Raw genomic sequence first — 26,417 nt, 5'->3', positions numbered from 1 at the left:
TACAGCAGTCTATTTGCACACTGTAAGATCCCACAAACAGCACAGATAAATTAGCAAATGATCTGTTCAGCAAGAGTTGGCTGAGGGCTAGATCTTGGCCAGGACACCAGGAGAACTCTCATGTTCTCCAAATAATGCCATGCGATCTTTTACCTCCGCCTAAGAGAGCAGATGGGGCTTTGCACTAACAGTGATGTTACAGCAGAATAACTCCCGTGTCTCTGTGGGCCCAAGTTTCCACATGATTTGCGCCTGATTTTTAGGAGCAACTGGTGGAGAACGGACTATCTTAGAAATCGCAATTCTCCACATTTTTTTTTCTGCAGTTCTAGTCAGGTAGAACAGTTCTACTTTGGAACAGAATTTTTTCTTCAAAAGGGGGCGTGTCCGGCCACTGACGCCTGATTTCAAAGTTTCCACAGTGAAAACGTACTCCAAACTAACTTAGAATGGAGCAAGTGAAGATTTTTGTAGAACTGAAAAAACCTGTTCTACACATTAAAAAATCAGGCGCAGGTTACAAATTAGGCGTCCAGAACGAGGTGGGGGGGGAGGGGGGGGAAGGGAACTCATTAAATTCTACAATAAATCCTTATTTATACTTCTACAAATATTATACAAATAAATCCAACCTGAATAAACATTTATAAGCAAAGAAAAGATTAAATAAACCATCTTCCTACCTGTGTGAAAGTGCTTCAGCCATCGTTCGAAGGAAACCGCCGTTTGTTGCCGCGCAGGGGAGGGAGGAGAAGGAGACAGCGGTTTGTTGCCGCGGAGGGGAGGGAGGGGAAGGAGACAGCGGCTTGTTGCCGCGGAGGGGAGGGAGGGGAAGGAGACAGCCATTTGTTGCCGTGGAGGGTGGGGAGGGGAAGGAGACAGTGAGAAGGGTAGCCTCAGTGCTGATGTGCTGATGGCAATGTGCTTTTATTAAAAAATGTTCAAAAATTAAACAGCTACAAAGAACTACAAAAATGGCCGAGTGCCAATGTTTCCTTCACACTGCGCGTGCGCGAACGCTCCAACGCGCACGCGCAGCGTTGCCGGCAGGAAAAAAACTAATTTAAATAGTACCCGCCCCCTCCCACTTACAAAATTGGCGCGAGTGTAAGCTCCGCCCCCCTGGGTGCCGCGCCAAACAGACAAGGAGCTGCAAAGCGCTCGAGAATAGCGCGTTTTTTTTCTGGCGCCGTTTTAGGCGCGAAAAACGGGCGCCCAGCTCGGAGGGGCGCCCGTTTTTTATCCTGTGGAAACTTGGGCCCTATTTTTCTGCCACTGCAGCTTGTAAGAATCTTGGAGCCTTGCTCAATGCAGACCCCAGTGGCTGGTGCTGCCCTTTCTGCCATTGCCTTTCAATGTTCGAGTGTAGCTCAGCCCATTCTGTTTCTCTCTCTCTCTCTCTCCCCCACTTCAAAGTGATCCATTCGGCTTCTGGCCATTTCAGATGCAGCAGCCCTTTAACTGCTGCAGCCTGCCCCGATTTCCCTCCCTCCCAGTGGCAGAGATCCAGTCAGGAGTGGGATTCTCACTGAAATCTCACCCTGCGTATTAAATGAGGCCCGTTGTCCCCTCAGTGAATATGCGCTCTGGTGCAGGCAGGTTCACAGGGATCAGTGGAATTTCTCACTCCACCAATTTACCAGTGACATCAGGAAAATCTAAGCCAAAATGTGCAAAGACAGTAAGTCATATTGACATTGAAATCACATTGTACAATATTAATAATGGCCACGTTAAAAATAGTTGCAACAAATTTCTATTTTAAACTCATTTATTGTAAATAACTTAATGCTTTGTTAAAATGGCAGACATAAAAACGTGTTAACATGTTCATTGCTAAGATTGCCCAGTGTGATTTCAATGACATTACTTTTTAAATAACTCCAGCAAAACCTTATGGGTAAATTGTGAGATCAGAGCGTTGGTATTACAAAATATTTCCTCGGAAGAGTAATTTTGAAGGCGAAAGCTGAAACACGCCAGTCCATGATAATTATTGGTTTCATAACCCTAAACAATTACTGATGTCTTCAGGCAATACAATCAATTTTCCCTCAGGCATTGCCAATCAAACTGTCATGGGAAGGGACAATCTGATCAGGAATAGCAGACGTACTCTTGTTAACATGATAGTCTACTTAGCATAATGCACAATTGCATGAAGAGCAAGGCATTGAGATCCACGAGGGGTGATAGTGCAGCATGCGTCAGAGAGGCATTTTTGCCTCAAATTATATTTTTGGCAGTAAATGTTCTACTCATTTTATGATTGAGTTTTAGCTGGCAGCAACGCTGATTACCAGATAAAGCCATTTTCCTGCAGCCACTAATATCTTAATGCCAGAAGGGATAGAATAGGGTAATTAGTGATAAAACAGCGGAATTACTTTAGACAATTTAACATCCAATTAAATAGCTTATTATTTTGGGCTAGATGGTTTGCTGCATTTCAGTCAATGGAACTAATTAAGAAGGTTAAAAACGTGTTACTTTATTAAACAAAACAACAAATATTCATGAATAAAGTTAAATCAACAAACACACTGGGATTGGTTTAAACCACCAACGCCCCTGCCAGGTGGAAATGATGCATGGATAGGGTTAAAATCAGGAGAGCCCACTTATTGGCCCAAAAACACTCTATTCATGCCCAGCGCCATTTTAGCTTGGACGATTTTCAAGATGGCCGAAGTTACCACTATAGGCAGACAGGGGTCTAATTGAAATATAAAAGTCATGGGCCAATGATGTCATTGGCGATGCAAAGCTGTTTTTACTGAAACTCAGGGGGAGGCCCGCCAGATAGCAAACCTGCCAGAGAAACCTGGCCAGACGCAACAGTGTGGCCAGAAAAAAGTCACGGTAAGTTTCCCTTTTTACTCTTTGGGAGGAATTCCTTGGGGGCCAGGAGGAGCATGATCGCTCCTCCGAGCCCCAGAAGGAATGGTTAGTCCTGCTGTCCCCCTGCATTTCCTCTCTGACCCTGCAACATATGTCTGGAGCCCACCTCAGCACTTAGCTTATGCTTTTACACCCTGTGTGACTTTCATTATCATTTAAGTCCATTTCATCCAATGGGTCCCTGAAATGGAAAATATACCATTCCCAAGCCTCTTGATGAGTGTACAAAAGACCTTACAGAGGCAGAGAGGAGAATGTGTGGATTCAAACCCGAGATCTAGAGGTTAACCAAGTGCAATACGAACCAGGGACATTTAATACAGATCAATGTGGGCTATAATAATAAAAGTATTAGATATCAAATATCAAAAATTGGATGCAAGGCAATAATTGCATTTTGCTCCCAATTGCTCTGTTCCATCGTACACAAGTCATCAACCATTTTTACATCAGTAGTTATCTTATGGCAGTTGATATCATCGTAAGTAAAACTATTGAGAAGTAAGGGTGTTAAAATTACTGCATGTTGGAAAATTCAGATCAAAATTCTTTTGGAAATTTTTTTTTTGTTCATTTCTGTTCATTTTCTTTTTAAAGATTTGTGATGGTAAAACCTTTGGAAGAACTGGCTTTGAAGAGGTGCCGAGTCCGAGAGACTATCAACTCAGCTTGTCAGAGCTTCCTCCAGCTCTGCTCGAGTGACAGATGGGATGGTGATCATATCACATATGACACAGTTCCATTGGCAGCCTGTGTAATGGTTGAAAATATTCATTTGCAAATCATCATCTTATCTTCATGGAAAATTGTGCCTTTGGTAAGGTACGAAGAACACTACCCTGTATGAAAGTAAAATATATGGAGAATAATCTTGTCAAGAGGTTCATGTGCTATCATGAGTCAAAAAACTGTAGTGCATACTTAACTTTCATTTGATTCCTGCAATAAGATTATTTTCATGGCATAATCACTCCCACCCATTTTGTCTATCTATCGATCTATCTATCTTAATCTATCAATCCGTCGTGTTCTATCTATCTATCTTATTATATCTATTATTACATCTAATACACACCTTGGATGTCACAAAGTGTCAAAGAAACTATAAAAAAAGATAGCAAGTCAGTCAGTTCCATCTGTTTTTTCTGACCTAATCTCCTGCTCATATGGTAATTCCCCAAGAGCCGGAGGACTTGCAAGCAACTGTCAATCTACAGAAATTTCCCTGTGTAATTAGCCACAATTGGTCTTGGGATGTATCTATTAGTTTTCCAGAAGAAAGTATCTGAGCCAGTTGCCCTGAAGGGACTGGCCAACTCCAGCTTAGCAGTTAAAAATTCCGACTGTGCTCTAAATCCAGGAGTGCCCTGTAAAGTGAATCTTTTATGATAGATATGCACCAGTATTATTTAACATTTATATGTTATTTAGCAGATTGATATTCAGTGATTACATTTGTGATTTCTGGAATTTGGGGAAATTATACTGCTTATATATAACTAGAACTGTCAACATGCCAGCTGAGCTATGCTTCTTCTCCAAAGATAATGAGTTTTTTGCAATTTTTTTCCTCCCCACTATATTAACTGTATCATTCTTCTTACCTAATACTGTCTTTTTAAAAATACAACAACAACAAGTAGTTATATAGCACCTTTAACGTAGTAAAACATCCCAAGCGCTCCACAAGAGTATAATAAGACAAAGAAATTTGACACCGAGCCACAAAAGAAGAAATTAGGGCAGGTGACCAAAAGCTTGATCAAAGAGATAGGTTTTATGGAGTATCTTAAAGGAGGAGAGAGAGGCGGAGAGGTTTAGGGAGGGAGTTCCAGAGCTTAGGGCTTAAACAACCGAAGGCACGGCCACCAATGATGGAGCGATTATAATCAGGGATACTCAAGAGGGCAGCATTAGAGGAGCGCAGACATCTCAGGGGGTTGTGGGGCTAGAGGAGATTACAGAGATAGGGAGGAGCGAGGCCATGGAGGGATTTGAAAACAAGGATGACACTTTGAAATCGAGGCATTGCTTAAACAGGAGCCAATGTAGGTCAGCGAGCACAGGGGTGATGGGTGAGCGGGACTTGGTGCAAGTTAGGACAAGAGCGTACATTTTAACGATACTATGAATTGTATGGTTCAAAATACGAAGAATATTGATATAAACACAGCACAGTCTGGAAAAAAAAACTTTTAGCTTCTGATATAAAAAAAAAAATCTTTCACTAAACTTGCAAATTCAAAACAATTACAGGTGCAGCGTTAAGAATCCGGTGTTCCGGGATCAGGAATGTTCTGGAATCCGGACTCCGGAACGATCGGTGGCAGGTTCGTCCAGAATCCGTAAAATGTTCCGGAATCTTGACCCGATGAACCTGCCAACCTGAGGGCCCCGCCGTTGTCCGACCTTGGAACCTAGCCTTGCGGCCGCTCACCTCACCACTACTGCCCTTACCTCGGGGCCTCCTTGGCGGAGCCCACCCAAACACCTCCTCGGCGTGGTCCCGCCGGACGACATCCCCAGTGATCCGGCCCGCCCAACAACCTCCGCGGCAGGCCCCGCCTGACGGCGGCCTCAGCGGGGTCGGACGGCGAGAAACAGATCCTCGGCGGGAATACTCCCCCACCCTCCCCCCCGCCTTCTGACGTTCCGAAATCCGGAAATACCCGAACCTGGGCTCGAGTGTCTCCGGATTCATGATGTCAGAAACAATTCGAAAGTCTGGAAACGCCCGGAATCCGGAATGGCCTCCGTCCCGAGAGCACCGGCTACAGGCTTTCCTGTGAAATCACAGACAAAATATATTAATTATGCTGCAAAGAGCCTGGATCAATTCTACATTACAGATCTGGAATAAACGCATTTGAAACCATTACTGGGTTACTTTTGTAACCTCTGTAAATGACCATGGTTGACAGGTAATCTTTACATTAATTAATACCTGAGGCTTTTAGTATTGTGGAAGTTGTCTCGTTTTTCCCCAGTGAATTTCTTATCACAGACATAATCATAGCATTGATTAGAGTGTTAAATCCAATTACCACAGGAAGCATTTGTTAACATGCTGATGCTTCATGATCTAGCTCACTTGCATCCAATTGCCACTGTTGCAAGTCAACAATGTCGCAGCGATGGCAAAATATGAGAAATTTATCAGTGGTATCTAAACCCATCAGTTGAACTGCTGCTGTGAAATCACATTTTGACTTTTTCTTTAATGGCCCTGAAATTGCGGTCGTAGGCTTTCCGTGGGCAGATGTCTCCGACCACAAAAATATTTACGAATGTACATGCTGGTCCCGGAGGAACGAACACTTGCGCTACGAGGCCTCGATGCCCAGCCCAGCGTAGGGGCCCATGATTTCCAGGAACATTTGTGCAGCCTGGGATCACGTGGGCCAGACCAACCAATGAAAATGGCGTATCCCCATTCACAGTAATGGTGAGGTCCGTTTGTACGGAGATCACCATTTCTATGAATGGGGATACCCCCAAAAACACACAAACATTTTAAATAAATAAGAAAAACACTTCAAATATTTAAAATTAAGTGAAATTGAATTTAATGTTTTAGACCAAAAACAAATTTTTTTAATTTTTTAAAATATTTTTTAACAGGGGTAAAAATAAATTTACCTTAATGGACAGGGTTTTTAATATAAAGATTATTGATACCAATTTTATTTTTCTATCCTTACAAGCTCTTAAAAGACATCTTGTCAGTTCGCAAGTGCCGGTTTTCAGCGCATGCGCATTGCTCACCTAAACCCGGAACTTGCGGGTCTCTTTGGGCACGTGAGGACATCGTACAGACCCCAAAAGGCCCCAATTTCAGGGCCAATAGGTTTTCATATTATTGGGTAATTTTAATGTATTTTCCTCTTTTGTTTGTGCTGGTCTTGGCTGTCAGTGCAGATGTCCGTTCTGTAGCAATTACGCAATATGTTCACATCACAGGGTTATTGGTTGTGATATTTGTTGTGTATCTGTAAAGCATGCACTCCCATGTTCCGCCATCAGGGAGCTCATCCCTTGAAGTCCCAAGGGATCCCAGCATCCCTTGGGGGCACTGTATATAAGCCAGCCCCTAAGGCCTGTTCCTCACTCTGGAGTGTCTTAATAAAGACTGAGGTCACTGTTACTTTAACCTCCCTGTGTGCAGCCTCATCTGTGTTAGGAACACAATAACTGGCGACGAGAATACGAATCCAACGCAAAGATGCAGCAAACTATGGGCATCCTGGAGAAATTCTCGGATGGTGAGGACTGGGAAGTCTATGTCGAACGGCTAGACCAGTACTTTGTAGCCAATGAGCTGGACGGAGAAGGAAGCGCTGCAAAAAGGAGAGCGGTCCTCCTCACAGTCTGCGGGGCACCAAGCTACAGCCTCATGAAGAATTTTCTGGCTCCGGTGAAACCCACAGATAAGTCGTATGAGGAGATGTGTACACTGGTTCGGGAGCATCTTAACCCGAGGGAGAACGTGCTGATGGCGAGGTATCGGTTCTACACGTGCCAGCGATCTGAAGGTCAGGAAGTGATGAGCTACGTTGCTGAGCTAAGGCGACTTGCAGGACAATGTGAGTTTGATGGCTACCTGGAGAAAATGCTTAGAGACTTTTCTGTACTGGGCATTGGCCACGAGACCATCCTACGAAAACCTTTGACTGTAGAGACACCGACCCTCAGTAAGGCCATTGCGATAGCACAGGCGTTTATGTCCACCAGTGATAACACCAAACAAACCTCTCAGCACACAAGTGCTAGCAATGTTCATAAATGAACTGGAACTGTGTTTGCGAGCAGAAATGTACAAGGCAGAACACACGAGTCTGCAACTGCAAGCAGGCTTCAGGTTGCCCAGATGACTCAGAGTCCTCAACAAAGGATGAATGCAAGGCAATTCACACCTTGTTGGCGTTGTGGAGGCTTCCATTCAGTCTATTCATGCCACTTCAAAGGGTATGTTTGCAAGAGCTATGGAACAATGGGGCACCTCCAACAAGCTTGCAAACGAGCTGCAAGCTCTGCAAAACCTGCTAACCACCACGTGGCAGAGGAAGATCGGTCCATGGTGGATCAAAGCAATTTCGAGCCTCAGAGAGAGGAGGCAGATGCTGAAGTACACGGGGTGCACACATTTTCGATGCAATGTCCACCTATAATGCGAAATGTAAAATTGAATGGCTTACCCGTAGCCATGGAACTGGACACTGGCGCTAGCCAATGCATCAAGAGTAAAAAGATGTTTGAGAGACTGTGTTGCAACAAGGCACTCAGACCAGCCCTGAGCCCCATCCACACAAAACTGAGAATGTACACCAAAGAGCTCATCACTGTCTTGGGCAACGCCATGGTCAAGGTCACCTACGAGGGCACGGTACACGAACTGCCACTCTGGATTGTCCCGGGCGATGGCCCCATACTGCTTGGAAGGAGCTGGCTGGGCAAAATCCACTGGAACTGGGATGACATCCGAGCATTATCACATGTCGATGAGGCCTCATGTACCCAGGTTCTTAACAAATTTCCTTCCCTTTTTGAGCCAGGCATTGGAAACTTTTCCGGGGCGAAGGTGCGGATCCACTTGGTCCCAGAGGCTGACCCATTCACCACAAGGCGCGAGCGGTCCCTCACATGATGAGGGAGAGAGTGAAAATCGAGCTGGACAGGCTGCAATGCGAGGGCATCATCTTCTCAGTGGAATTCAGTGAGTGAGCCAGCCCGATTGTTCCAGTACTCAAAAGTGATGGCACGGTCAGAATTTGCGGCGATCATAAAGTAACTATTAATCGTTTCACGCTCCAGGACCAATACCCGCTACCTAAGGCAGATGACCTATTTGCGATGCTGGCAGGAGGCAAGACATTCACCAAGCTCGACCTGACTTTGGCCTACATGACGCAGGAGCTGGAGGAGTCTTCGAAGGGCCTCACCTGCCTCAACACGCACAAGGGACTGTTCATCTACAACAGATGCCCGGTTGGAATTCGGTCGGCTGCAGCAATCTTCCAGAGAAACATGGAGAGCCTACTCAAGTTGGTACCACACACGGTGGTCTTTCAGGACGACATATTGGTTTTGGATCGAGACACCGCCGAGCACCTACAAAACTTGGAGGAGGTCCTCCAGCGACTGGATCGCGTAGGGCTGCGGCTGAAGAGGTCGAAATGCATCTTCATGGCAACAGAAGTGGAGTTTTTGGCGAGAAAGATCGCGGCGAACGGCATTCGGCCCACAGATGCCAAGACAGAGGCTATCAGGAACGCGCCCAGGCCACAGAACGTCACGGAGCTGCGGTCGTTCCTGGGACTCAACTATTTTGGAAACTTCCTATCGGCGTTGAGCACCCATTTCGAGCCCCTACATGTGTTATTGCACAAAGGTGAGAACTGGGTATGTAAAAAAAACAACTAATTGCTTTTGAGAAAGCCAGAAACATTTTATGCTCCAACAAGCTGCTTGTGTTGTATAACCCGTGTAAAAGACTTGTGCTAGCATGTGATGCGTCGTCGTACGGAGTCGGGTGTGTATTACAACAAGCTAACGTTGCGGGGAAGTTGCAACCTGTCACCAATGCTTCCAGGGGCTTGTCTAAGGCCGAGAGGGCCAACAGCATGATTGAGAAAGAGGCATTAGCGTGTGTGTACGGGGTAAAGAAAATGCATCAGTACGTGTTTGGCCTCAAATTTGAGCTGGAAACCGATCACAAGCCCCTCACATCCCTGTTCACTGAAAACAAAGGGATAAATACTAATGCCTCAGCCTGCATACAAAGGTGGGCACTCACGCCATCAGCGTATAACTATACCATCTGCCACAGGCCAGGCACTGAGAAGTGTGCGGATGCTCTCAGTCGGCTACCATTGCCCACCATGGGGGTGGAAATGGCGCAGCCTGCAAACTTGTTGATGGTGGCGCAGCCCGCAGACTTGTTGATGGTCATGGAAGCGTTTGAAAATGATAAATCACCTATCACTACCCACCAGATTAGGACTTGGACCAGCCAAGATCCTCTGCTGTCCCTAGTAAAAAACTGTGTACTGCATGGGAGCTGGGCCAGCATCCCCGTTGAAATGCAAAAGACAATCAAGCCGTTCCAGTGGTGAAAGGACGAGCTGTCCATTCAGGCAGACTGCCTGTTGTGGGGTAACCGCGTAGTGCTACCAAAAAAGGTCAGGGAGACGTTCATCTCGGATCGCCACAGCACACACCCGGGTATAGTAATGATGAAAGCGATAGCCAGATCCCACGTGTGGTGGCTCGGTATCGACTCTGACTTAGAGTCCTGTGTACGGCAATGCAGCGTATGTGCTCAGTTGAGCAACGCGCCCAGAGAGGCACCACTAAGTTTGTGGTCCTGGCCCTCCAGAACATGGTCAAGGATCCATGTCGACTATGCGGGCCCGTTTCTCGGTAAAATGTTCCTGGTGGTGGTGGATGCTTTTTCAAAATGGATTGAATGTGAAATAATGTCGGGAAGTACCACCACCACCACCATTGAAAGCCTGAGGGCCATGTTTGCCACCCACGGCCTGCCTGACATACTGGTCAGTGACAACAGGCCATGTTTCACCAGTGCCAAATTTAAAGAATTCATGACCCGCAATGGGATCAAACATGTCACCTCGACACCGTTTAAAGCAACCTCCAATGGGCAGGCAGAGCAGGAAGTACAAACCATCAAACAGAGCCTTAAACGAGTCACAGAAGGCTCACTCCAAACCCGCCTGTCCCGAGTACTGCTCAGCTACCGCACGAGACCCCACTCGCTCACAGGGCTGCCCCCAGCTGAACTACTCCTGAAAAGGACACTTAAAACCAGACTCTCGCTGGTTTACCCCAACCTGCATGATCAGGTAGAGAGCAGGCGGCAGCAACAAAATGTAAACGATGGTCGTGCCACTGTGTCACGGGAAATTGATCTGAATGACCCTGTGTATGTGCTAAACTATGGACATGGTCCCAAGTGGATCGCGGGCACGGTGATAGCTAAAGAAGGGAATAAGGTGTTTGTAGTCAAATTTGCAGAAAGCACCTGGACCAAACGAGGCTGCGGTTCACAGACTGCCCTGAACAATCCACAGCAGACACCACCTTTTTCGAGCCCACATCACACACCCAAAGGATCAACGACACCACGCTGGACCAGGAAATCGAACCTATCACGCCCAACAGCCCAGCAAGGCCAGGCTCACCTAGCAGCCCTGCAGGGCCAACAACACACCAGCTCAGCGAGGGTACAGCCAACACACCAGAACAGACATTTGTACCGAGGCAGCCCACCAGGGAAAGAAAGGCTCCCGACCGCCTCACCTTGTAAATAGTTTTCACTTTGGCTTTGGAGGGGGAGTGATGTTGTGTATCTGAAAAGCATGCACTCCCATGTTCCACCACCAGGGAGCTCATCCCCTGAAGTCCCAAGGGATCCCAGCATTCCTTGGGAGCACTGTATAGAAGCCGGCCCCTAAGGCCGGTTCCTCACTCTGGAGTGTCTTATTAAAGACTGAGGTCACTGTTACTTTAACCTCCCTATGTGCAGCCTCATCTGTGTTAGGAACACAATAATATTATTATTGTGAAATGATTGACAATTGATTATCCTTGAATTCTATGACTAGTATTTATTCCCAGTGTGTTCACTAATCACTCGTGAACCAGAAATGAGATAAGCTAGACACAGAGCCAAAACTGTTTAATTAAGCCAGAAGAAGTTATGATCAAACTACACAATGCTCTGGTCTGGCCACACCAGGAATACTGTGTCTGGTTCTAGTCACTGAGGCATAAGGGTTACTTTCAGGTGCTGGAGGCAGAACAAGAGATAGACCCTTAGGCTGTGATTTCCCCTACCTCGGCAGGTCCGATGCGGCTGGGGTCGATGGAGGGTCCCAACGTCACTGCTGGCTCCAGTCCGCCGTGTAGCATGATTTTACGATGATTGGGCTTGCTAAACCCGCCCAGCACATTTGATGGCCAATTGAAGCAAGCAGGTCTCATGACATCACTTGAGGACGTGTCATCAGACAGTTTCCTTAAAGGGACCATGTCCACATTAATTTTGACGTTTGTGCGGTCAGTGTTCTGCAGCATTGAGTTGCTACAAATACTGATAAGCACTGCACAGAGGTGTAGGGCTGCACCCAGGCTCTCCCATGACTCCCTCCATATGCTTATGGGAGGTTCTCTTCCTTTCCAATGGGCAGAAGAGACATCCCCAGAAGACCAACACAACCTGGTTGCATATTGCACAGAGGGCACAAGCAGGGATGTCATCAGGAGGATCTGGCTGCAGTGCCACAAACCTTTCAGTAATCTAAGTAGATCACAAAACGTTACTGCAAATCCACACTCAACCTCATCCTGCTGTGCCACTCATCACATCCCCATCACTCTGCCTTCCCTACCCTACTCTTGCACATCCTTACTCACAGCAACTTACCTTGCACCTCCAACCATCCCCCTCTCTCTATCTACATTATCACATCCCCATCTCACTAGCCACCCCTCACACTCATCCTCATCCTAGTGTAAACAACACACACGGGTAGGCACTACGGTCTTTTAGTCAATGTTTATGGACAGTTTCTGTTACTGTGTTGTCAAACATTGAAATCTTTATTTTCAATACTTTGTCTTTTTGTGCGCCATTGGAAGTAGCTTAGTGAGTTGCAGTGAATGGTGAGACATAACGGTATCCCCCACGATGAGTTTGAAAGGAATGGCTTGGGCATTGTAGGGATGCTTTATGGTGTTGATGTAGGGTGGTGCCAACCTTGCACATCATGTGGCTGCCTGGGTGTGCAGCATCAAGTGAAGTAAATCTGGCCATGGTGAGGCCATCCCTGGCCTCCCAGGCAGCAAAGTGCTCAGGTGCTGATGCCCTGTGTCCTGTGTAGCATCAGTTGATTATGGAGAAGGTTGATGTTTTTGTTGGTGCTGCTGGTGCACCTGGTGATGCTGGTGTTGAGGCTGATCTAAGGACGAAGATGAGATACTTTCAAGGGCACCGATGCTGATGTGATAGATGGCAGGTGAACTTGAGATGACAGAAGCGATCTGTCAATGGTGAGTGAGGTTGTTCCAATGAGGTGGCACTGGATACACAGTTTGCTCCAAACACTTGTTACCTGTATTAAGTTCAATCTGTGTTCCAAATGCAGTAATCAACACCTTCTGAGCTTTTGAATTGAACAGTTCTGAGATGGGAGCTTTTATAGCAAAATTGCAGCTGTCAACTAATGAGATGATCCCGTGCTGATTCAACGCCCAGCCTCCTTACCTGACGTGATCCCCGAACAACATGGACCCCATGAGTAACCTCATAAAATGGTACGGTGAGCTCAAAAATACGGTTTAATGGGCTGTTAACAAGATCATAATGACTTAAATTACCTCCCCTGCCGCTGTGTGTCGGGTCTGTGCAGCGCCGACAGACCCGCTATTTAGGAAAGTAGTGTGTTGGTGGGTTGACAGCGGGGTCCAGACACACCACCGAACACCAAGGAATAGTCAACGAAGTACAGAGTTCGGCTTTAGTTACATAAAAACAATGCCCTGTAACAACTTATCCAGGTGGCACAGCTCCTTTCATTTAAGATTCAACATACCCAATCACCAACCTGGATATTTGGATGAGCAAATCTAAAACATCCAATTGAAATTCATACACTTGCCAACCATGTTACCCTTTCAAAAGAACTCCTACAATAACAACTTCATTTTTCTCTGGTGAGTAATGAGTAAATATATTTTGCTACATTCACAAATGTAAATGTATGTCACAGATGTTTGATTACACCCCAGAGGTATAACCAGCTGCTCTCTTCACTATGTAGAATGTCCTTCCCGGATTTCATAATCAAATTGTAGGCGTAAATAACTAGGCAACCTGCAGGTTTTTGGACAATTCAGCAGATTTTTTTAGCGATGCCAGTGGGAAGGTTTAATGAAATTGTTATCTAATTGTTCCACACTTTGTTAGTTCTGGTTAACCATACTGATTGCCATAGCCCGCCTTATGTCTTGAAAAGAATCCTTACTCACCGCGTCACACACCTCTAACATGAATCTATTGTATCAGTGATCCAGATGTTTTTACCAATTATTTTATGAATTGTGGCACACTTATTTTTTGTTGATGCAACAATCGCAGACTGAGTTACAGTAGCAAACATAGCTATCTTCACTACAGTGTGTGCAACCATTTGATTGAAATGCCCACTTTGCAAGGTCAAAACTAATGTAATGTTTTCTAAGGTAATGCGAGGAACTAATAAAGATGTAATAATAGCTTAAAAATATTAAAAAATAAAGAATTTGCATTACAGAGGACCTTTAACAACCGTAGAACATCCCAAAGCTCTTCATAGCCAAAAGGTTACTTTTAAAATATATTCGCTGTTGTTATGTCGGCAAACGTGGCAGCCAAGTTATACAAAGTATGGTCTCCCAAACAGCATTGAGATCTCCGCTGGTGTGAATTCTGATGAGAGCTTTCAAGGGTGTAATGGGTGGTATTTCCCAGAGAAGCCTGGAAGCTCTCCCCAATATGACCCCTTGACCTGAGGGTGTGGCGTCGGTAGAAGATCCACCCAAGATCCAATGCATGAATTTAAAGGGCTAGCCTAAATGGGGCATTTGGGTTGCACTCCAAATTCTGCCTCACTCCTTCCCAGAGGGGAAATCAGGTTTTCTGTCTTCTTCAGCCCCAGAAATTTCAGGTCAATATGTTCTGACTTGACTAGTAACAGTTTTTTTTTTCTCTCTCAGGACTGAAATCTTGATTTTACTGCTCCATCCTAATATTCTTTTTGGATGAAGATTGTGTCATAAGGACCATGAGACCATAAGAAATAGGAGCAGGAGTAGGCCACCTGGCCCCTCGAGCCTGCTCCGCCATTTAATAAGATCATGGCTGATCCAATCATAGACTCAGCTCCACTTCCCTGCCCGCTCCCCATAACCCTTTATTCCCTTATCGCTCAAAAATGTGTCTTTCTCCACATTAAATGTATTCAATGACCCAGCCTCCACAGCTCTCTGCGGCAGTGAATTCCACAGATTTACTACCCCCTGAGAGAAGAAATTCCTCCTCATCTCAGTTTTAAATGGGTCGCCCTTTATTCTGAGACTATGTCCCCTAGTTGTAATTTTCCCTATCAGTGGAAATATCTTCTCTGCATCCAACTTGTCGAGCCCCCTCATTATCTTATTATTATGTCTGTAATGCACTTATGAATGACTCCACAAGGCAATGTGTTGTACTCAAACTGTAGTGACCTTGGTGCTTTATTCGTATTTACAGAGTGAGGCACAAGCATGGTGAGCAGCCTTTTATACTGGGCCCTGCACAGCCATGCAGGTGACCCTCAGGTCTCCCACCACATTGCCCTCTGATAGACAGCCTCTGCCACAGGGGCAGGAAACCCTGGTCTCCCCTTATGCAACTATACAGTGACTACACAGAGAGTATATCTATAGTCTGCATATACAACACTTATATGTTTTGATAAGATCACCTCTAATTCTTCTGAATTCCAATGAGTATAGGCCCAACCTACTCAACTTATCTTCATAAGTCAACTCCCTCATCTCCGGAATCAATCGAGTGAACCTTCTCTGAACAGCCTCCAATGCAAGTATATTCTTTCTTAAATCATGGAAACATTCTCAAGATGCAGTTTGCTTTGCACTGTAGATAAAAGATTCTTACTCAATATACACCTTTTGGAAAATACTTTATGTGAGGCACTGTATGAGATTACTGTTGATCATTCAAATGCAGTTCTCTTGCTTGAGGAAGAGTTGCATGTTTTAAAAGATCAAGGGCTTATAACCAAGCTGCTGCTGCTTCTGGTCCTGAAAGAAACAGCTGGCCATGCCAGATTAAGGGATAATTTGCTTTATTTTGTATATTGAACAGACTAATACGACTAGCTTATGTGTGCCTTCAGAAATATGGCTGATTGTATTTTCCACTGTACCTCAACTAAACCTCTTAGGAGCTTTGAAAGTCCAAATTGGTTGATGCCTGCCTATTGAATGCTGTGCAGATTACTGTGACTTTTGTTGCTATTGTCAGACTATGGGAATCATCAAGGAGGTTGGTAATCACCTCTTCAGAAATTGTTAGAGATGTTGGAACCTGTACAGGGTCTACCCAGTGCCATCATACTTACACTGGGTAGCTCCTCCACTGAATGGATCAAAAACAAGTGTACTGAAATCGAACAATCCACCATCACAGCCCTTCTCTGCTCTTGTTCACACATGGTAATCTGAAGAATCTCCATCGTCATTAAGCTGGAGTCCAGCTCGGTCTCCTCAGAAGTGCTTTAACCTGGGCCCCTACTCCACAGGACTTTTATATCAAGTGAGCTGCAGCAACCTGCACCCTGATCCAGGTTTCTAGGCTGTATGTAGTTCAGTGGCTGCCACCACAATCTGGAGGGATGCAGCATAGACTGAGATATGCAAACAGAGCTTGAATTGTTTTCAAATTAAATGTTACAAAAAAGATTAATTGCACCCTTGCAAAGAACAGGAGTGACTTAAATTTATGGTTAAATTGTTGATTTTAACAAAAAAAACACACACATCTCTTTGGCATGAAACCAAACAGAAATACTCTACTTCAGGTGAGATTAAAAAAACTGCCCATCCTTGAAATGCACAGCAGATCTGTCAGCAGCTGAATAAAAGATTGATTAATGTTTCTGGCACACGCCCTCCGTCAGAACATAGAAAATAAAACCTTCACAGTTCTGGCAAAAGGTCTCTACCCGAAACATGAATCTGTCTTTTCTCTGTTCAGATGGGGACAGACCTGCTGTGCGGTTTCTATTTTTATTCTGCCATTTTAAGTCGAGTTTACAAAAATATTGCAGAGCTGCCTCAAGAACTATCTTAAAAAACTTTAGTAAATGAAAGCCAGCTGAAAGAATCTGTGTGTTGAAAAGCGCTGGACAGATTATGATTATGCAATATTCATGAACAGAGAAATGACATCAAATTTAAGAAAATTATAAAGTATAGGTAGTCAGCAAGTAAGAATTGGACTATAAAACATAAGTACTTATAGCTCCAACAGTTGAGTCTTTCACTGACTATTACCAATGCAATAAAGCTGTTAAAGTGTTACCAAGGTAACAGTCCCAATTCACAAGCCATTCACAATTATCAGAGGTAGAATTCTGTAGCAATTCAAAACAAGTGTTTCATACAGATCTATGCATCCTCCCAATAGACTATTGTTAGATTATAAACTAACACTGAAGCATGGGCCTGCTTGCGATATCAAAAACGAACATCAATGGCAGGCGTTCACAGCACATGTATCCCTGAAACTAGCTGTCAATCTGTGCAGAAGCTTGCATGTGTGCTGGTTCCATCATTTCCTCCCGACTCCCGAGCTGCATGTAAACCCAGCCATCCACACGGAACAACGTTCCAAAGCACTACCATGGATACACATTAACCAATCAATTAAAGCAGTAAATAAAAGGCAGCACCCCATTTTGAGAGACGAGACCACGACATTAACCATAGAAAATACCTGGATAAAAAACTGACAGGCAGTGAAAAGTGAATCAAGTACACAATTTCATCTAAATGTTCAACACAAATCACCTCAGAGAGATCCTGCTCCATCCAAAAAATGTCTTGCCGCATCTAAATGTTCTGTCTTCCATAAAGCCCAATGGCTGGTGCGCTATCAGTTCATTGAACCCAAGCCATTGGGATCATTTAAACGTATGGACCTCCTTTGCCCATTAAATAGAGGAATAATTCAGCCTTGGTTCCAACCTTACCTAGTATTTGCGACTTTCAGTATTTCAGCACTGTCAGTATTTACTCATTTGGAATGGTTGGTGCAGTGACTTTGCCATTGGATGTCACTGTCTTATTTTGAATTTGCAAAGTGCATGTCTGTTCACTTTACTTGATCTGGAAAACCTGTTCTCCTTGCTCAGTAACCTAAATCTACAAAAGCCAAACTCAGATTCAAGGAACAACAGAAACAAAAATGGATAGTAATGTATGTATTAACTGTGAGGGATTTTTATCTCCTTTTAACAAGGCTAACTCGTTCTAATTTTTTATAAAGTATTGTTCAAAACTATACACCGATACTCCTGAATCTATGCAATATTAATCCCTCAATCAACATAACAAAAACAGATTATCGGGTCATTATCACATTATGGGAGCTTGCTGTGCGCAAATTGCTTGCTGCGTTTCCCACATTGCAACAGTGACTACATTCCAAAAGTATTTCATTGGCTGTAAAGTGCTTTGAGACATGGGGTGGTATGAAAGGCGCTATATAAATGCAAGTCTTTTTCTTTTGTAACTTGTTTTTTTAAATGGCATCAGAGAATCCTCACAATTTTTGAGCTAGAGAGAGGCCATTCAGCACACAGGACTTGAATTAGTGCTAGCTCTCCCAACTTTCACACATTTCATTGAGTTCTCACATTGTACTTTTAAAATGCTGAAGGCAGCATTAGGAAGACATTATCGCCTCAGAGGGGAGCTGCTGTGTTACCACATTGGCAGTGAAGGCATGTTTGTGCTGCAGCAGATGTTACATTTATTGCAGCATCAACCTTTTCAAGCATGATATTTTTTTTAAAAACTAAGATAAAGCTATTAAATCGCAAGCAGCAAAATTGCAATTTACTGACCTTGGACATTTTGTGTTTAAATTTAAATGTTATTGGTAATAGAAGTTTAATAAATGCAAGTCTGTCTTTCTTTGCATCCAGAATAACTCAGGAACCAGATCAATAATTTGACTCAGTGCACTATAGGATGTGAGACTATCTCACATCAGTTTGACAGTGCAACAGGTATGGTATAATTCCAGTCCAATGCAAAACAGCATATTAAAAGTGGTCTCTTCAACCTCGTGTGAGCTTCACAACTTTACCTTTTAATGCTGGTGGAAGAATGAGGTTCCAGACATGGCTTCATAACACACAAAATCAGCTGTCCTGGAGTTGCAGCTGTTCAACGTGTCCAAGCATGCACCTGTGGTGCACTTCTTTCATTGCCTTCAGTGCGCTCCACAGCGGAGAGTTCCTGGTAGTATAACTCCCATCTGCCTTGCAAAGGTTCAGAATCTACAGCTACTTGTCGAAGACCTTGGGGTGAATGACTGCCACAGATCTCTCGCTCATACATGGAACCTTCGGCAGATGAAACCCTGAAAAAAATGGCATAACCAATTTGGCTGCAAAGTTGCACCTGATGAGTGGCCGTAACCCTGTAGAATTTCACACCCCATATCTGTGGCAATAACTGCAGCTCAAGTAAGATAATTAGATAGATGAAAGTCTTGGCTCAATGACAGCACTCTCACCTCTGAGTCATAAAGCTTGTGGGTTCAAGTTCCACTCCAGCGACTTGAGCAGATAGTCTAAGCTGACACTTCAGTGCAGTACTGAGGGAAAGCTGGTGGTGCTGTTGTTCAGATGACATGTTAAATTGAGGCCCGATCTGCTCTCTCAGATGGACATCCACGGCTGTATTTGAAGAAAAGTGGATGAGTTTTCCTGGTGTCCTGGCTAAAATTTATACCTCAACCAACCACTAAACAGATTAACTAGTCAGTTATTCCAGTACTACTTTCCCTGATAAAATGCAACATCCCCACCGACACCTCGGAGTCCCTGGCCAAAGACCGCCCTAAGTGGAGGAAGTGCATCCGAGAGGGCGCTGAGCACCTCGACTCTCATCACCGACTGCATGCAGAAGGCAAGCGCAGGCAGCGGAAAGAACATGCGGCAAGCCTGTCCCACCCTCCTTGCCCCTCAATGACTGTCTGTCCCACTTGTGGCAGGGACTGTGGCTCCCGTACTGGACTGTCCAGCCACCTAAGGATTCATTCTAAGAGTGGAAGCAAGTCTTCCTCGATTCCGAGGGACTGCCAATGATGATTATGACTATTCGGGGCAAATTAACTGCTATGTTTGGCTATAATACAACAGTGACTACACTTCAAAACTACTTCATTGGCGGTGAAGTGCCTGGGTACATCCTGAGGGTATGAAAAATGCTGCATAAAATCAGGGGTGTGGCATACCCTCAGAATAAGGGTCGGCCATTTCGGACTGAGATGAGGAGAAATGTTTTTACTCAAAGGGCTGTGAATTTCTGGAATTCTCTACCCCAGAGAGCAGTGGATGCTCAGCCGTTGAGTATATTCAAACAGAGGTCGATAAATTTTGATGAATTACGGGATACAGTGATAATGCGGGATGATGGAGTTGAGGTAGAAGATCAGCCATGATCTTGTTGAATGGCAGCTGACTCATTGCCACCCATTTCCTGCCCCGTGAGAACAGTTAAAATCGACTCTTATGATCTTGCACTTTATTTTTGGAAAAAAAGCAAGACTGCCAAATAGCATGCGACCATACAAGCTGGTGACTCCTACTACCTTTGCATGTCCCTCGAAATTCATGTTCCTCATTTTCAGCCGCTATCTGAAAAAAGCATCCACTCCCCACCCCTCCACCCCCGCAAAACTAAAAATGATAATCCACAAAAGCTATTTTAAAAACAGACCTGCATGATGCGCTGCCTGTGATCGTGAACAAGCTGGACATTCAGGGAAGGGAACTCTTATCTATTGAGTAAGATACCATTCTGGTGATGGGGAGCACGCAAGGCAATGTGGGTACAGTGTCTGGTACCTTGGATCCTGTGGAAGCCTGCAATGTGGGTGAGGACTAGTGCTGTCTTGTCCTGCTTTGATCTGTCCATTGGGAATGTGATGTAGGTGATCCTGCTGGCGTGGAGGGCCTTCATGACCACCTGGTTACGGAGATGCACAGCAATCATAAGAACATAAGAAATAGGAGCAGGAGTAGGCCATTTGGCCCCTAAGGCCTGCTCTGCCATTTAATAATATCATGGCTGATCTGATCATAGACTCAGCTCCACTTCTCTGCCCGCTCCCCATAACCCTTTATTCCCTTATCACCCAAAAATATGTCATAGAAACATAGAAACAGAGAAAATAGATGCAGGAGTAGGCCATTCGGCCCTTCGAGCCTGCACCATCATTCAATAAGATCATGCTTGATCATTCACCTCAGTACCCCTTTCCTGCTTTCTCGCCATACCCCTTGATCCCTTTAGCCATAAGGGCCATATCTAACTCCCTCTTGAATATATCCAATGAACTGGCATCAACAACTCTCTGCGGTAGGGAATTCCACAGGTTAACAACTCTCTGAGTGAAGAAGTTTCTCCTCATCTCTGTCCTAAATGGCTTACCCCTTATCCTTAGACTGTGGCCTCTGGTTCTGGACTTCCCCAACATCGGGAACATTCTTCCTGCATCTAACCTGTCCAGTCCCGTCAGAATTTTATATGTTTCTATGAGATCCCCACTCATCCTTCTAAACTCCAGTGAATACAGGCACAGTCGATCCAGTCTCCCCTCATATGTCAGTCTTGCCATCCCGGGAATCAGTCTGGTGAACTTTCGCTGCACTCCCTCAATAGCAAGAATGTCCTTCCTCAGATTAGGAAACCAAAACTGAACACAATATTCCAGGTGAGGCCTCACCAAGGCCCTGTACAACTGCTCTTATACTTGACATTTGCCTTCTTCACCGCCTGCTGTACCTGCATGCCAACTTTCAATGACTGATGTACCATGACACCCAGGTCTCGTTGCACCTCTCTTTTTCCTAATCTGCTGCCATTGAGATAATATTCTGCCTTTGTGTTTTTGCCCCAAAGTGGATAACCTCACATTTATCCACATTATAATGCATCTGCCATGCATTTTCCCACTCACCTAACCTGTCCAAGTCACCCTGCAGCCTCTTAGCATCCTCCTCACAGCTCACACCACCACCCAGCTTAGTGTCATCTGCAAACTTGGAGATATTACACTCAATTCCTTCATCTAAATCATTAATGTATATTGTAAATAGCTGGGGTCCCAGCACTGAGCCCTGCGACACCCCACAAGTCATTGCCTGCCATTCTGAAAAGGACCCGTTTATCCCAACTCTCTGCTTCCTGTCTGCTAACCAGTTCTCTATCCACGTCAGTACATTACCCCCAATAACATGTGCTTTCATTTTGCACACCAATCACTTGTGTGGGACCTTGTCAAAAGCCTTTTGAAAGTCCAAATACACCACATCCACTGGTTCTCCCTTGTCTATTCTACTAGTTACATTCTCAAAAAATTCTAGAAGATTTGTCAAGCATGATTTCCCTTTCATAAATCCATGCTGACTTGGACCGATCCTGTCACTGCTTTCCAAATGCGCTGCTATTTCATCTTTAATAATTGATTCCAACATTTTCCCCATGGATGTCAGGCTAACCGGTCTATAATTACCCGTTTTCTCTCTCCCTTTCTTTTTAAAAAGTGGTGTTACATTTGCTACCCTCCAGTCCATAGGAACTGATCCAGAGTCGATAGAATGTTGGAAAATGATCACCAATGCATCCACTATTTCTAGGGCCACTTCCTTACGTATTCTGGGATGCAGACTATCAGGCCCCGGGGATTTATCAGCCTTCAATCCCATCAATTTCCCGAATACAATTTCCCGCCTAATAAGGGTTTCCTTCAGTTCCTCCTTCTCACTAGACCCTCGGTCCCCTAGTATTTCCGGAAAGTTATTTATGTCTTCCTTCGTGAAGACAGAATCAAAGTATTTGTTCAACTGGTCTGCCATTTCTTTGTTCCCCATTATGATTTCACCTGAATCTGACTGCAAGGGACCTACGTTTGTCTTCACTAATCTTTTTCTCTTCACATATCTATAGAAGCTTTTGCAGTCAGTTTTTATCTTCTCGGCAAGCTACCTCTCATATTCTATTTTCCCCCTCCTAATTACATGCTTAGTCCTCTTTTGCTGAATTATAAATTTCTCCCAGTCCTCATGTTTGCTGCTTTTCTGGCCAATTTATATGCCTCTTCCTTGGATTTAACACTATCCTTAATTTCCCTTCTTAGCCATGGTTGAGCCACCTTCCCCGTTTTATTTTTACTCCAGACAGGGATGTACAATTGTTGAAGTTCATTCATGTGATCTTTAAATGTTTGCCATTGCCTATCCACCGTCAAACATTTAAGTATCATTTGCCAGTCTATTCTAGCCAACTCACGCCTCATACCATCGAAGTTACCTTTCCTTAAGTTCAGGATCCTAGTCTCTGAATTAACTGGGTCACTCTCCATCTTAATAAAGAATTCTACCATATTATGGTCACTCTTCCCCAAGAGGCCTCGCACAACACGATTGATAATTAGTCCTTTCTCATTACACAGCACCCAATCTAGGATGGCCAGCCCTCTAGTTGGTTCCTCGACATATTGGTCTAGAAAACCATCCCTATTACACTCCAGGAAATCCTCCTCCACTGTATTGCTACCAGTTTGGTTATCCCAATCGATATGTAGATTAAAGTCGCCCATGATAACTGCTGTACCTTTATTGCACGCATCCCTAATTTCTTGTTTGATGCTTTCCCCAACCTCACTACTACTGTTTGGTGGTCTGTACACAACTCCCACTGGCGTTTTCTGCACTTTGGTATTCTGCAGCTCCACCCATACCGAGTCCACATCATCCAAGCTAATGTCCTTCCTGACTATTGCGTTAATTTCCTCTTTAACCAGCAATGCTATCCCACCTCCTTTTCCTTTCTGTCTATCCTTCCTAAATGTTGAATACCCCTGGATGTTGAGTACCCAGCCTTGGTCAACCTGGAGCCATGTCTCCGTGATGCCAATTATATCATATTCATTAATTGCTGCCTATGTGGTTAATTCATCCACCTTATTACAAATACTCCTCGCATTGAGGCACAGAGCCTTCAGGCTTGTCTTTTTAACACAGTTTACCCCTTTAGAATTTTGCTGCAATGTGGCCCTTTTTGATTTTTGCCTTGGGTTTCTCTGCCCTCCACTTTTACTTTTCTTCTTTCTATCTTTTGCTTCTGCCCCCATTCTACTTCCCTCTGCCTCCCTGCATAGGTTCCTATTCCCCTGCCATATTAGTTTAACCCCTCCCCAACAGCACTAGCAAACATTCCCCCTGGGACATTGGTTCCGGTCCTGCCCAGGTGCAGACCATCCAATTTGTACTGGTCCCACCTCCACTAAAACCGGTTCCAATGTCCCAGTAATTTGAATCCCTCCCTTCTGCACCACTCCTCAAGCCACGTATTCATCTGAGCTATCTTGTAATTCCTACTCTGACTAGCACGTGTCACTGGCAGCAATCCTGAGATTAGTACCTTTGAGGTCCTACTTTTTAATTTAACCTCTAGCTCCCTAAATTCAGCTTGTAGGACCTCATCACGTTTTTTAATCTATATCGTTGGTACCTATATGCACCACGGCAACTGGCTGTTCACCCTACCCCTCCAAAATGTCCTGCAACTGCTCCAAGACATCCTTGACCCTTGCACCCCCTTGAATATATTCAATGACCCAGTCTCCACAGCTCTATGGGGCAGGGAATTCCACAGATTTACAACCCTCAGAGAAAAAATTCCTCCTCATCTCAGTTTTAAATGGGCGGCCCCTTAATCTGAGACTATGCCCCCTAGTTTTAGTTTCCCCTATGAGTGGAAATATCCCCTCTGTGTCCACCTTGTTGAGCTCCCTCATTACCTTATATGTTTCGATAAGATAGCCTCTCATTCCTCTGAACGCCAATGAGTATAGGCCCAACCTACTCAACCTATCTTCATAAGTCAAGCCCCTCATCTCCGGAATCAACCTAGTGAACCTTCTCTGTATAGCCTCCAACGCAAGTATATCCTTCCTTAAATCCGGAGACCAAAACTGTACGCAGTACTCAAGGTGTGGCTTCACCAATACCCTGTACAGTTGTAGCAGGACTTCTCTGCTTTTATACTCTATCCACCTTGCAATAAAGGCCAACATTTCATTTGCCTTCCTGATTACTTGCTGTCCCTGCACACTAACTTTTAGTGTTTCGTGCACAAGGATCCCCAGGTCCCTCTGTACTGCAGTACTTTGCAATTTTTCTCCATTTAAATTATAATTTGCTTTTCTATTTTTTCTGCCAAAGTGGATAATCTCACATTTTCTCACACTGTACTCCATCTGCCAAAGTTTTGCCCACTCACTTAGCCTGTCTATATCCCTTTGCAGATTTTTTGTGTCCTCCTCACAATTTGCTTTCCCACCCATCTCTGTATCATCAGCAAACTTGGCTACATTACACTCAGTCCCTTCATCCAAGTCATTAATATAGATTGTAAATAGTTGAGGCCCCAGCACTGATCCCTGCGGCACCCCACTAGTTACTGTTTGCCAACCGGAAAAGGACCCATTTTTCCCGACACTCTGTTTTCTGTTAGTTAGCCAATCCTCTATCCATGCTAATATATTACCCCCAACCCTGTGAACTTTTATCTTGTGCCGTAACCTTTTATGTGACACCTTATCCAATGCCTTCTGGAAATCCGAATACAGCACTGGTTCCCCCTTATCCACCCATTACATCCTCAAAGAACCAGAAAATTTGGCAAACATGATTTCCCTTTCATAAAATCATGTTGACTCTGCTTGATTGAATTATGCAGTAATTGAAGCTGCAGTATTTCACTGATGTAACTTTCTTCAGCCTGCAAGAAGCCCGTGATGTAAAAGTTAAGGGCCACGTGACCTTGACAGCCACAGGCAGTGCTGTCCATGCCTTGGTTTGAAGCGAAATATCGCTGCAGCGGAGCAGGTGACACGGCTCGTTGACATGGCCTCCTTGGTGAAGCGCAAGGGTGTGACAACATTGCTTCTCGGTGAAGTTGAGATATGAGAAGTCCTTGCCTGAAGACCCACTGTGGCTATGGTCTCCTGCACAGTACCCTCTTCCGCACTATTTTCACAGCTGCTCCTGCTCCCTCCTCCCTTCTTCTCTGCTCCTTCTCGTCCCCCAGCCGCAAAGGTGGACCTATAAGACCACCTGTAACTCTGTTTCCAAACAATAAATCTGTTTCCAAATCCAATCCAGGGAAAAGCTGTCCAGCACTATCACAAAGTTGTCCTCAAAGTGGCTTTCGGAAGGCTTTCGACAAGGTCCCACACAAGAGATTAATGTGCAAAGTTAAAGCACATGGGATTGGGGGTAGTGTGCTGACATGGATTGAGAACTGGTTGTCAGACAGGAAGCAAAGAGTAGGAGTAAATGGATACTTTTCAGAATGGCAGACAGTGACTAGTGGGGTACTGCAAGGTTCTGTGCTAGGGCCCCAGCTGTTTACATTGTACATTAATGATTTAGATGAGGAGATTAAATATAGTATCTCCAAATTTGCGGATGACATTAAGTTGGGTGGCCGTGTGAGCTGCGAGGAGGATGCTATAAGGCTGCAGAATGACTTGGATAAGTTAGGTGAGTGGGCAAATGCATGGCAGGTGAAGTATAATGTGGATAAATGTGAGGTTATCAACTTTGGTGGTAAAAGCAGAGAGACAGACTATTATCTGAATGGTGACA

At 44.7% G+C, this 26,417-nt stretch overlaps 1 long non-coding RNA gene across 1 annotated transcript; it reads right to left on the bottom strand.

The window, feature by feature from the left end:
• Window positions 1-2,471: 2,471 nt before the first annotated feature.
• On the bottom strand, window positions 2,472-5,520 carry LOC139227001 (uncharacterized). The gene is made up of 2 exons (XR_011587350.1): window positions 5,359-5,520; window positions 2,472-3,740 (listed from the first exon to the last, which is right to left on the bottom strand). It is a non-coding gene; the product is annotated as an uncharacterized lncRNA (long non-coding RNA).
• Window positions 5,521-26,417: the final 20,897 nt, after the last annotated feature.

The sequence above is a fragment of the Pristiophorus japonicus genome, chromosome 16 (assembly GCF_044704955.1).
Source record: "Pristiophorus japonicus isolate sPriJap1 chromosome 16, sPriJap1.hap1, whole genome shotgun sequence".
In the NCBI taxonomy this organism is placed as follows: domain Eukaryota; kingdom Metazoa; phylum Chordata; class Chondrichthyes; family Pristiophoridae; genus Pristiophorus; species Pristiophorus japonicus.
Note: the sequence above shows the minus strand (reverse complement) of the source record. Positions and strands in the feature narration are given on the sequence as shown.